The sequence below is a fragment of the Rhipicephalus microplus genome, chromosome 9 (genome assembly GCF_043290135.1).
Source record: "Rhipicephalus microplus isolate Deutch F79 chromosome 9, USDA_Rmic, whole genome shotgun sequence".
NCBI lineage: Eukaryota > Metazoa > Arthropoda > Arachnida > Ixodida > Ixodidae > Rhipicephalus > Rhipicephalus microplus.
Genome location: NC_134708.1, coordinates 133,634,575 through 133,647,608, shown reverse-complemented (window position 1 = coordinate 133,647,608; position 13,034 = coordinate 133,634,575). Strand labels below are relative to the sequence as shown.

Here is a 13,034-nt window from a genome sequence, read left to right as displayed (position 1 = left end):
TGGTAGAGGGTCGTATGATGTTTCTTTTTAGCATATCGGTCACATTCTCCTCGATGATTTTGCACTCGGCCAAGGAGACTCGGTAGGGACGACGGCCTACAACAGTCTGGCCTTCAGTGTTGATGCGATGATGCGCAACTGTGGTCTGTTCTAGTGCCGAAGCATTGGCGTCGAAGGAGGCCTGGTGTTTCGTTAGCAACTCTAGCAATGCCTCACGTTGAGAAGCAGAAAGGTCAGGATTAATTCCGGCAGCAAAGGAGGAGGAAGTAACAGGCTGGCCCTGTTGTGGATGAGTTGGCAAGGCGTCAAGAGAGACCAAAAATCCCAGTTGGGTATCCACATAACACAGACAAGTGGGAGGGCTCCTTAGTCCAGGAACCCTCTGGCTGACGAGAAAAAAAAGGAAAACAAAGAGCCCTGAGGTGGGAGGGCTCCTTTGTCCAGGAACCCCCTGGCTGACGAGAAAAAAAGGAAAACATGTAGTACAATCAGAATTTGCACAGATCCGCCTAGCTTTTCACTCACGAAGCGCTTTGAGCAGTGCTACATCATAAGTGGCTACTGGGGAGCTACAAAAAGGCAAGTATCAAAACGGCGAATAAATCATACGTTCGTTTTGTCGGCAGTTTCTATACCCAGAGCACTCTTCTTCATATAAGTCCACACGCGCTTGATTGCTTCATGAGAAACCCGATTATAAGTAATGTTGTCACCACATTTTTATTGATGACGACTTAGTTTTATCATCCCAGTTTTGAGGAAGTTAATAATTAATGCTTTCTGAAAGGCTTTCTTGTTTTACCCGCGTGCTTTCGCGCTCACTTTGCTTCTTTTATGCAAGCTCCAGAAGGCTGAGCCAGGGAGCCGAGCTAAAAGAACGCCTGTACCTCCTGTCAAGAACTCTATGCCAAAGGGGTTATCTCAAACATAATAAAGAGTGCCTGTTGTATAATATACACAGCCCATCTGTTACTCTGCGTAAATATATATATATATATATATATATATATATATATATATATATATATATATATATATATATATATATCCTGTTCAAGGCAAGTTATCTTTTCACCCACTTTTTTCTTGATATCTACATTACAATTAGGTCTAATATCTTCCCCTATACTTTCCTTGGTATTATTGTCTATTAGATCTCAATATTATTGTGTGAAACACAGAAAAACGAGCCCTTAAGTATATACTTCTTTCCTATATATATATATATATATATATATATATATATATATATATATATATATATATATATATATACACAGTATAAAAAGAGGTCGACAAACGTGCGAAAAACACTAGTTTTACTAACTTTTCGGCAGGTGGGCCTGCCTTCGTCGGAATTCACTCCGACGAAGGCAGGCCCACTTGCCGAAACGTTTGTAAAACTAGTGTTTTTCGCACGTTTGTCGACCTCTTTTTATACTGCATTTTCCACCGGATCCATTGAATATCACCCCACCATATATATATATATATATATATATATATATATATATATATATATATATATATATATATATATATATATATATATATATATATATATATATATATATATATATATATATATATATATATATATATATATATATATTGTAGAGAAGCCGCCGAACACTGAAGTGGGTCAAACTCTCAAGTGTTCTCTAGTGGGTCTGCCCCCCAAAAAGGACGCCGCTCGCGCTGAGAGTCCGTGCTTGGCCGTTACTGTCGCCATTGTGTCGACTCGCTGTGTGCCTGCTAATAAACGCCATAACAAATTGGTGGAGAATGCTACGATCCTCTTTGATGCCCTGTGAACTGCGCTCACGTACCCTGCAATCTACCATGTCCCACGACGCCTCTCAGCAAATGCCTCCTCCCATGCCACCCCCTTGTCCCGGTGTCCCCAGGATCCGAGATCCACCCATCTTCACCATCGCCGATGGCACTGACGTGGAGGACTGGCTCGCTATTTACGAGCGCGTGAGCGTCCCCAACAAATGGGAAGAGGGCGGCAAGTTGACAAACTTGGTGTTCTACCTTGCGGGCGTTGAAAGCTTGTGGTACAACAACCACGCGTCCGATTTCGCAACCTGGTCCAATTTCAAGACCGCTATCACCAACGCTTTTGGCCGCCCTGCCGTTCGTAAGCTGTAAGCCGAGCAGCGCTTACGCGAACGCGCTCAGCAGGCCGGTGAATCATTCACCAGTTACATAGATGATGTCCTGGACCTCTGCGAGAAATCCAACGACAGCATGTCCGAATCAGACAATATCCGGAACGTCATGAAGGGCATTGACAATGATGCCTTCACGATGCTGCTTGCCAAAAACCCAGGCACAGTAGCTGAGGTCAACACGCTGTGCCAGAGCTACGAGGAGCTCCGCCGGTTTCGTTCGATGACCCGTCGCTCCACACCACGAGATGCAGGGCTTGCAGTCTTGGAGGCGAGCTGTGATCAGGTGGCACTGCTGGCAGACCTCAAGTCCTTCATACGTGAGGAAATCGCGCGGCAGTTCTCTTTCCTGCCCTTTGCCCACCCACCGGCTGCTCAACAATCGGCCACTACCATTCTTCCACCCATACGCCAAGCGATTGAGCAGGAAATAGCGGAGGTCAAGCCTGCGTACCAACCGCAACAGCTTCCGGCTCCTGCGCCCCCAAGTTACGCCCAAGTGGTCGCCAGGCCGCCTCCAGTCGTTCAACCACCCGCCCCACTGACTTACGCCGAAGCTGTTGCACGACCTCCATCTTTTGCAGCGGCTATGCCGGCTACGTATGTTGACGTGACCTCTCAGACTCAGCTCCAGCACCCCCTGCAGCCTTTCCAGCCACCGTTCCGTCCATCGGCTCTTGCGTCATGGACAAGACCTACCCCAGCGAACCGATGGCGCACACCCGACAACCAGTGGCGTAACTAGATAGGACGGCGCCCAGGGCAAATATATTTCCGCGCCCCTCATTATGCCCGTGATAATGTTTGTTATTATTATTATTATTATTATTATTATATAATAATAATAATAATAATATTAATTATAATAATAATAATAATATTAATAATATTAATAATAATAATAATAATAATATTAAATAATATTATTATTATTATTATATTATTATTATTATTAGCGCTAATGTAGGCTTCCGCGATTGCCTACTGGCGCGCGGCGGGCCATTTCGGAGGCCAAGGGCCACCAGTTCTGATTTCGATGAGCTACGCCCGCGTTTTTGTATAGTATTTTTCTTTTTTTATTCAAACTTCCGGAAGTCCCTTACCCGTCATTGTTCTCTTCCAGTCCACACTGCAAAAATCTTGACGGCACGGGCGCTTCCCAGGCCCAAGTTTCTCGTACCTAAGCTTTCGCGCTATTTGTGCATCCCAAGGAATGCAGGGTGAGTACAAAACAAAGCAACCAGCTAGACACCGCGCCCTCGGGTCTGGTATGGGGGTTAAACTGGTCGGAGTGTTCTGCCGTTTCGCTCCGTTCGCTGTTCCATTGATGGAGGTCATCCTTGTGCGGCCGCATTCTTTCAGGGAAGTTCTTGGTTTCTCCAACGTACGAAGCGGGGCAGTCGGCACATGCTGTCGGGTACACTACGCTCTGCGCTTTTTTCGCAGGTGCGTGTTCTTTGGGCCAAAGGATGAACCTGCCCATGGCGGTGGATGGCATGTGGGAAACGTTGACCCCCGCCCTTCTATTGCTTTGCTGGCGCCCGCGATGCAGGGAATCAACAAACGTCGCCGTCGTGTCACGCTTTCTCCGTCTTTCCTCCAGAGAACTCTGCGAATAAACGCCTTTGTTTAGCCTTTGGTGCCGAGGTCACGGATTATATTCGCCCTTCCTTCCGCCGCTGCGTGGACGATTAGTCGTTGGACGATCGGCTATTTCGTTGGAGTTTTCTGTTCTTACTCAAAAAAGGTGCATTCGAACTTTTTTATTTTATTTTGTTTACGTACGTGGTTGGTTTCAGGGAAGCTTTCAGTAAGTGGTTTGGGAGGCTGGTGGGGTTCGCTGAAACTCATCTAACCCAGTGCTGCGGAGCACAAAACAAAGCTTAGCCGAGGGTCATGGGAAGGCACGGAGGTAGCGCAGCAAAATGAAAATAGAGGATCCTTTTCCCGATGCAAAAGCCATTGCGGCAACCCTTTCCTTCACCACCATCCCCACTTCCAGTCGTACATTACAACCTCGCCCCTCCCCCCTTCCAGGCGGTTTTACGGAAAAAAACATTGACAACCTTTCCAGGGGGCGCCAACCCGAGGACTCGGCTTGGCGCCCCCTCCCTAGTGGCGCCCGGGGCACTTGTACCCCCTTGCCCCCCCCTAGTTACGCCACTGCCGACAACCGGCCCATCTGCTTTGCCTGCGGTTACGCCGGTCACGTAGCCCGTTATTGCCATCGTGTACAGCCGGCTCCAATTTCTTCGCCTATTGCTGGCCACCTCAGCCGCCCCTATCACGACGAACCACCGTCTATGCCACCGCCGTCTCGCCCTGGTCCATCTCCTCGAAGGTCGCCGTCTCCACGACGTCTTTCCCTGTCCCCCATGAGGCCAAGTTCGGCTACTCATGAGCGGGAAAACGAGTCGTCGCAGTCCCCGAGGCAAGGACTGCGATGCTATTGCGATGTGAAAGCCCTCAGAGCCGCCCATCAAATGTCATAGACGTGCGTGTAGACGGTGTTCATGCATCTGCTCTTATTGACACTGGAGCTGCAGTATCCGTTATGGACGAAAACTTTTGCCGCTTGCTTCGAAAAGTAACGACGCCGATTTCTGGGTTGTCCCTTCGTACTGCCGGTTTACATCGCATCCATCCTTCAGCAGAGTGCACAGCTCGCGTTGTCGTTCTGGACGTTCTGTATGTCGGCCAATTCATCATCATTCCTGCATGCTCTCATGACGTCATCCTGGGGTGGGATTTTCTCTCCCGCAACGACGCCGTTATCCATTGTGCCGCTGCCGAAATTGAACTCTCACCCTTCTCGCATTTGACGCCGGAAGACAGTCCCTCGAAACTGAGTAAGATTCTCGTGAAAGACGATACCATAGTGCCTCCAAGCTCGGCGATGGGTGTACCTGTCTACTGCGCTGGACTCTCCGACACAATTGCACTCGTTTCGCCATCCGACCGTGCTTGCCGAAGGAAAGGGTTGCTAGTACCTTTCGCGACCATGCAAATCACCCAGAGCAACGCCGCTATTTTTGTGACCAACCCATCCCCGTACACTGTTACCTTGGTTCGAGGAGATGTCTCGGCAGAGTGGAACCAATAAATAACGCACAAGTCCTGGACGTACCTGATGACTCGCGTTGTCCCAGTTCGTGTACCGTCAGCACTGTTTCCACTTATGATTCATCATATCCTGATGTATTTGGCTCCTACATTGATGACAATCTTACGTCGGTACAGCGTTCCCAGCTTCTGGACCTGCTGCGAGAATATCAATCTTCTTTCGATGTCGGGCGAAGTTCTCTCGGTCGCGCGTCTGCTGTTACACATCGTATCGACACTGGTGCCCATCCACCATAACGGCAACGTCCCTACCGCGTGCCGCCTGCTGAACGTCGTGAAATTAACGAGCAGGTTGATGATATGCTCAGACGCGACGTCATTCGGCCCTCGAACAGTCCATGGGCGTCTCCTGTTGTTCTTGTCGCGAAGAAAGATGGTTCTGTGCGGTTCTGTGTGGACTACAGACGGCTCAATAAGATCACTCGCAAGGATGTTTACCCACTGCCGCGCATCGATGACGCAATTGACAGCCTTCACGGAGCCGAATTTATTTCTTCTCTCGATCTGCGCTCGAGGTACTGGCAAGTACCCATGGCTGATCACACTCGACCGAAGACTGCGTTCATCACACCCGACGGCTTGTACGAATTCAACGTCATGCCGTTTGGTCTATCTAATGCACCTGTGACCTTTGAGCGCATGATGGACACCGTTCTGCGCAACTTGAAATGGCACACCTGCTTGTGTTACCTCGATGACATTGTTGTGTTCGCCCCAGATTTCTCCACGCATCTCACACGTCTGAAAGAAGTTTTCGCACGTGTGAGCAATGCCGGCTTGCAACTAAATCTGAAGAAGTGCCGCTTTGCAGCACGGCAACTCACCATCCTAGGGTACGTCGTGTCTAAGGATGGCATTCTTCCTGACCCAGCCAAGCTTCGGGCCATGGCTGAATTCCCCAAACCTGCGTCCGTCAAAGAACTGCGTAGTTTTGTGGGCCTGTGCTCATACTTCCGACGCTTCATACGAAACTTTGCTACGATTATATCACCGCTGACGAAGCTCCTCGGAAGTAACGGGCCCCTCAATTCGTGGTCGTCTGAGTGCGACGACGCGTTCGCTAAGCTCCGTCATTTGCTGACGTCTCCTCCCATTCTACGCCACTACGACCCTACGGCCCCGACGGAGGTGCACACAGACGCCAGCGGTGTAGGCCTCGGCGCTGTCCTGGCGCAGCGCAAACCCGGATTCCCCGAATATGTCGTAGCATATGCAAGCCGTACGCTCACGAGAGCCGAGACAAAGTACACCGTCACGGAGAAAGAGTGCATGGCGATCATCTGGGCCCTCACAAAGTTTCGACCTTATTTGTATGGTCGCCCATTCGATGTCGTCACCAACCATCATGCATTATGCTGGCTTTCATTATTGAAGGATCCCTCAGGCCGTCTCGACCGTTGGGCTCTTCGCTTACAAGACTACGACATCCGCGTGCTGTACCGCAACGGACGCCAGCATGCTGACGCCGACGTTCTCTCGCGCTCTCCTCTGCCTGAAGGTGATATGCTCTGCTCAGTATCCTCGGCTGCTGTTTCTGCCATTGATGTTGACATCATCGCTACCAAACAGCGAAAGGATAATTCGATCGGCCCGCTCATCGACTTGCTCTCTGATCCATCCGCAACGCCATCCATGCGTGCCTTGCGTCGTCAAGCTCGCCATTTCGCCATCCGTGACGGCCTTCTACACCGACGCAATTACGACGCCGATGGCCGGCAGTGGTTACTCGTGATACCCCGCAGTCTGCGGTCAGAGATATGTGAATCCTTCCATTCTGATCCGCAATGCGCGCACTCTGGGGTATTCAAAACCTACCGTCGCATTCGACAACGCTACTTCTGGCGCGGGATGTACCGCTACGTGCAGCAGTTCGTTCGCTCCTGCCTCGCTTGCCAACGCCGCAAACCGTCAGCACACATGTCGCCAGCCAGTCTGCAACCGTTACCTCGCGCAGAGCGTCCGTTTGGGCGCGTAGGTATCGATTTGTATGGACCGCTTCCTCTGACGTCGGCTGGTAACCGCTCGGCCATCGTCGCCGTAGATCATTTAACGCGATACGCCGAAACCGCCGCTATCCCTGCGGCTACTGCGCGTGATGTTGCGTCCTTCCTACTGCATCGATTTATACTGCGCCACGGTCCACCTCAGGAGCTTCTCAGCGATCGAGGCCGTGTCTTCTTGTCAGAAGTCGTCGAAGCCATTCTCACGGAGTGCCATTCTGTCCACCGCAAAACAACTGCTTACCACCCGCAGACGAATGGTCTGACCGAACGCTTCAAACGCACCCTCGGCGACATGCTTTCGATGTACGTCGCCGCCAACCATACGAATTGGGATACTATACTTCCCTTCGTCAACTACGCCTACAACACCGCCCCTCAGAGCACGACCGGTTTTTCACCTTTCTTCTTGGTGTACGGAAGGCTCCCGTCACACACCATCGACACGATACTCCCGTACACGCCGGATCCATCTGAGTGTGCACCTATTTCCGAGACAGCCAGGCTTGCTGAAGAGTGTCGCGAACTGGTCAAGACATTTACGACGCATGAGCAAGAGCAGCAGAAGAGTATTCGTGATGGCTCCGCCACTTCTGAACCCACGTTCTTTCCTGGTTCCCTTGTATGGCTCTCAATCCCGACCTCTGTAGCTGGCCTTTCTTCCAAACTACTCCCGAAATATGAAGGTCCCTACCGTGTGATCGAGCGCACATCTCCAGTCAACTATCTTGTCGAGCCAATTGAACAATCTTCGGACATGCGCCGTCGTGGGCGCGACATAGTCAACGTGGAGCGCCTGAAGGCTTACTATGACCCGCTCGTAGTGACAAGCTGTTAGGTCGCCAGGCGTCTCCCTCTTCGACCCCGGGGTAATTGTAGAGAAGCCGCCGAACACTGAAGTGGGTCAAACTCTCAAATGTTCTCTAGTGGGTCTACCCCAAAAAGGACGCCACTCGTGCTGAGAGTCCGTGCCTGGCCGTTACTGTCGCCATTGTGTCGACTCGCTGTGTGCCTGCTAATAAACGCCATAGTATATATATATATATATATATATATATATATATATATATATATATATATATATATATATATATATATATATATATATATATATATATATATATATATATATATATATATATATATATATATATATACAAGTACACGCATTCAAGTCACACGTCACCGCCCTCTTAACAATATTCATGCAATGCCCTTTAGAACAGCCGCTATTTTTACGCCGTGCATTTTTGTCCAACTACGTTAGACTGGAACTAGCTTTGAGACCTCATACTGTCAAAAAGGTGAAATTCACAGTGCGCATTAGTACAGAGGCAGGCTATATTCAGCTTCGCCAACTGTAAACGTTCGGCGCAGAGCTATACTCGGATTTTTTTTTTTTTTTGAGGCGGGGGGGGGGTGCAGCAGAAAGACTAATTTTGGCAATTGGTGGTCGCTGTGAATACGTGTAAATATTTTAGTACACGCTGAAAAGTTAAATTTCGAAAACATTTCGGGGTGCAGGGGATTCAGAATCCCTTCCTAGCCCCTTTACTTACGGCCTCCTGGTTCTGCGTGCGTTTGACACGGTATTTTTTTTTTTCATCTCACAGCTTTCTGGGCGTAGCTAACTTTCAATAAATCGGCTCAGTTATTTTTAATATTGTAGATGCCTGCTCAACGAAGAAAGAGCTGAGAGACTAAATGTGAATAAGAAACGCCCTTTCTAAATAATTTTCGATCTCTCACAAGGACTTTTACAAAACTCAAGTTAAGTAGATTGGCGTGTCATACTTCAAGGGCGTGTCATAGATTGGCGTGTCATACATGATGTGCTAGACATGAATGATGAGCAGGTACGAAAAAATTTGCATCAAAAAAGCGCACCAGAGAAACCGGAGCGCATAGCAGTTCCTGCGCGCGGCACGCGGCTCTTTCAGTACTGTTCGACTGCAGTGCCGCCGCTACGGGCAAACGCGGAAGGCATCAGCCGGCGAGGCGCGGTTAGGGTGGCTAGAATGGAGAGGTGTGATGAGCGGGATGCTTTTCGCTTGTCGGAGAGGGTCACTCGGCGCGCCGATGCCGCAAGGGGCGCTGATGGCAGCGGCGTTTCGTGTACTTGTGGACGGGAGCAAAGGCCAGAGAGGAAAACCAGGCAATGGTAGAGTGTATATCAAAGGACATTCAGGAGTTAGGAAGAGAGTGCGAGATAATTGTACTAGGAGACATGAATGCGCACATAGAAGATATAGATGGGTATACCGACCCGACAGGCAAAATGATCATGGTTATGTGTGACAGGCTTGATTTGATCATTTGCAACAGTACCGAAAAGTGTGAAGGGCAAATAACATGGGAGGTAGGAAGGCTGCAGTCGACGATAGATTATGCACTGATGTCACATAAGATGTATGATAAGCTCAGGGGAATGCACATAGATGAAGGTGGCTCCAGAAGTCTGGGTAGTGATCACAAACGTATCAAGCTAAGTTTTGAAAGAGCAGTGAAAGTGGGAAGGAGACAAGATGACCAACTACAGGCAAATTTTTATTCAGAAAGGCAAATTGAAATAGCCACTAAACAAATTGAGAAAGTAATCACGGAGGATAATAAGACAGTGTGGACATACATGAATCTAATTAGACTCTTTGAGCTTAGACTCTTTGAGCTAGAGCTTGCTAAGACGCGTAACAAGTCACCCCGGAAAAGAAGACACAAACCCAAAAGTTGGCGGGATGAGGAAGTTAAGACAGCCATAGCAAAACGTCAGGAAGCCTCTAGGGAACACAGACATGCTAAGCAGCGGGGTGAACCGACAGATGATGTTGAAAGAAAATGGGAAACCTTTCTAAGCTGTAGAAGGGCTGCATCTCTTCTGATCAATGACAAGATTATAAGAAAGGGAGCTCAGTGGCTGGCAGAAGTACATAAAAAAGATAGAAAGGCAGCTGCGAAATTTTGGAACCAACTAAACTCCCTAAGAAATGAGACGAGCATAGAGCAGAGTTTTATAACTACAGCCCAAGGTGCCAGGCTAGAAGGGGACGAAGCTATTGAATATATAAGAGCAAGAGTGACAGAAAAATTTCAACAAAGAAGTACTTTATGCACCATAATAGACAAGGACGAATCAAGTGGTGCAATGGCTCCATTTTCACAACGAGAAAGGGAAAGGGCTGAGAAAAGGGTTCCTAGTAGTACATCAACAGGCCCAGATGGCATTCCAATTAGGCTGATAAAGACATTAGGTCCGAAGTCTAAGCAGGCTTTGAGAGAGGCAGTGAGCAAAATAATAATCGATGGTGAAGTTCCCGATGGATGGAAACTTAGCAGGATGAGCATGATCTATAAAAGAAAGGGGGACAAAGCTGACATAAACAACTACCGTCCTATAACAGTGACTTCAGTGGTCTACAGGCTGGCGATGCAGATTATAAAGGAAAGACTGCAGGCATGGATAGGAGATGAGGGGGTGCTGGGGTAACTGCAGAATGGGTTTCGGGAACACAGGAGGTTGGAAGACAATCTGTTCTCACTGACGCAGTGCATCGAAATAGCAGAAAAGGAACACGGGCCCCTGTGGCTAGCATTCTTGGATATCAAGGGAGCGTACGATAGCGTGGTTCAAGAGGAATTGTGGGGAATACTGGACACACTAGGCGTGGAACATGTAGTCACTAATCTTTTAAAGGGTATCTATAAAGGTAACAAGGTAGTTATAAAGTGGGAAAAACAGGTATCCAAGCCTGCAGAGGTAAAACGGGGGCTTAGGCAGGGGTGCCCCCTGTCACCCTTATTATTCATGATGTACCTACAAGGATTAGAGGCAAAATTAGAGGGAAGTGGGCGGGGCTTCAACCTCTCTTTAGTCAAACAAGGAAAACTTATTGATCAGGCACTACCAGCATTAATGTACGCAGATGATATAGTGCTAATGGCCAACAACAAGGAAGATTTGCAGAGATTGATGGACATCTGCGGTAATGAGGGAGATAGGTTAGATTTTAGATTCAGTAAGGAAAAATCAGCAGTCATGATTTTCAATGACAACGAAGGTAGTGAGCTTAGGATACAGGACGTCACGCTAGAGATAACAGATAAATACAAATATCTGGGCGTATGGATAAGCAATGGGACCGAGTACCTGAGGGAACACGAAATATACGTGACGACTAAAGGTAACAGGAATGCAGCGGTGATGAAAGACAGGGAGGGCACTGTGGAATTACAATAGGTATGAGTTTGAGAGAAGTATATGGAAAGGGGTCATGGTTCCTGGTCTGACGTTCGGCAATGCGGCTTTGTGCATGAGATCAGAAGTTCAAGCAAGATTAGAAATTAAGCAACATGGAATAGGTAGGCTTGCTTTAGGAGCTCACGGGAATACACCAAATCAGGGAGTACAAGGTGATATGGGATGGACATCATTTGAGGGCAGGGAAGCTAGCAGCAAGATAAAATTTGAGAAGCGATTGAGAGAAATGAAGGAGGAGCGTTGGGCAAGGAAGGTTTTCAGCTACTTGTACATGAAGAATGTCGATACAAAATGGATGAAGCAAACCAGGAAGTTGACTGGTAAATACTTAGAAAACAGCAGGTGGCCAAACCAAAAAGAACTATCGGTTAAGAAGAAAGTGAAGGAAACGGAGACTGACATGTGGAAAATGGGCATTATTAAGAAGTCCGCACTAGAGATCTATCGAACTTTTAAGCAGGAAATTGCCAAGGAAAGGATCTATGATAATACTCGGGGTAGTTCTCTACTGTTTGAGGCAAGGACGGGAGTACTGCGAACCAAGACATATCAGGCCAAATACGAAGGGGTAGACACAGTATGCTGGAGGCGGAAATGTTGTAGGCCCGTGTGCTCAGATTTGGGTGCACGTTAAAGAACCCCAGGTGGTCGAAATTTCCAGAGCCCTCCACTACGGCGTCTCTCATAATCATACGGTGGTTTTGGGACGTTAAAACCCCACATATCAATCAATTAGACACAGTATGCAGTGCGTGTGGAGAGGAAGAAGAAACTGCCGAACACTTGATAATGTTCTGTAAAGGGCTTCACCCTATAGTTCAGGATGATGGCGAAGAGTTTTTCAAAGCACTGAGGTTTAGGGACCGGGAGGGTAAAATAGACTTTAAGCAAGTGGACTTAACTAGAAGGAGGTTATCTGATTGGTGGCTAAAGTCAAGGCACGAGTGAAAATTAAACTCTTCACTGCAAAGTACGAATCCTCAAACTCACTTTTTAAGGAAAAAATAAATAAATATAGTTTTGAGTTTATTAAGTATTACGGCTTGGTGGCGCTAGCCACCGCCCGATCTAAAGGGTACAGCCATATCCATCCATCCACCCATCCCTCCATCCGGATAGGGAGCGGCGCACTTCGCTGTGTTTGCTGCAGGTGCGCTGGGATTTTCTTCGCAAGCAGTCGCTACATTGCAAGTATGCCATCAGTCAGTGTTTGCGCTAGGTCGCTCTGAAATGCCCGAAGATGTCAACGGTAAAAAAGAAGACCCAGCGTTGGTGCTTTGTGCCTGGTTGCCGGTAGTGCCGATAGATCATGCATCGTACACTGCTGAGCGAAGTGACTCCCGCCTTGTATATTATGTCGCAGGGTACGTTGCGAGAAAGCGTATACTTAGCAAAAATTGTGATGAGTGCAAGAACGCCTGTCTTGTCTCGAGAGAAAGTGTGCCAGGAAATCTCCCAGCCAAGGCAAGCAAGCTGTGGGAT

The 13,034-nt window shown here is 48.2% G+C and overlaps 1 protein-coding gene and 1 long non-coding RNA gene across 2 annotated transcripts in view; both read left to right on the top strand.

The window, feature by feature from the left end:
- The window catches only part of LOC119163079 (ribitol-5-phosphate xylosyltransferase 1-like), a 161,730-nt gene that overhangs the window by 65,484 nt on the left and 83,212 nt on the right, over positions 1 to 13,034 (top strand). The gene's annotated exons all lie outside the window — the stretch shown is intronic.
- Positions 3,137 to 3,812, top strand: LOC142771460 (uncharacterized). The gene is made up of 2 exons (XR_012885931.1): positions 3,137 to 3,394; positions 3,621 to 3,812. It is a non-coding gene; the product is annotated as an uncharacterized LOC142771460 (long non-coding RNA).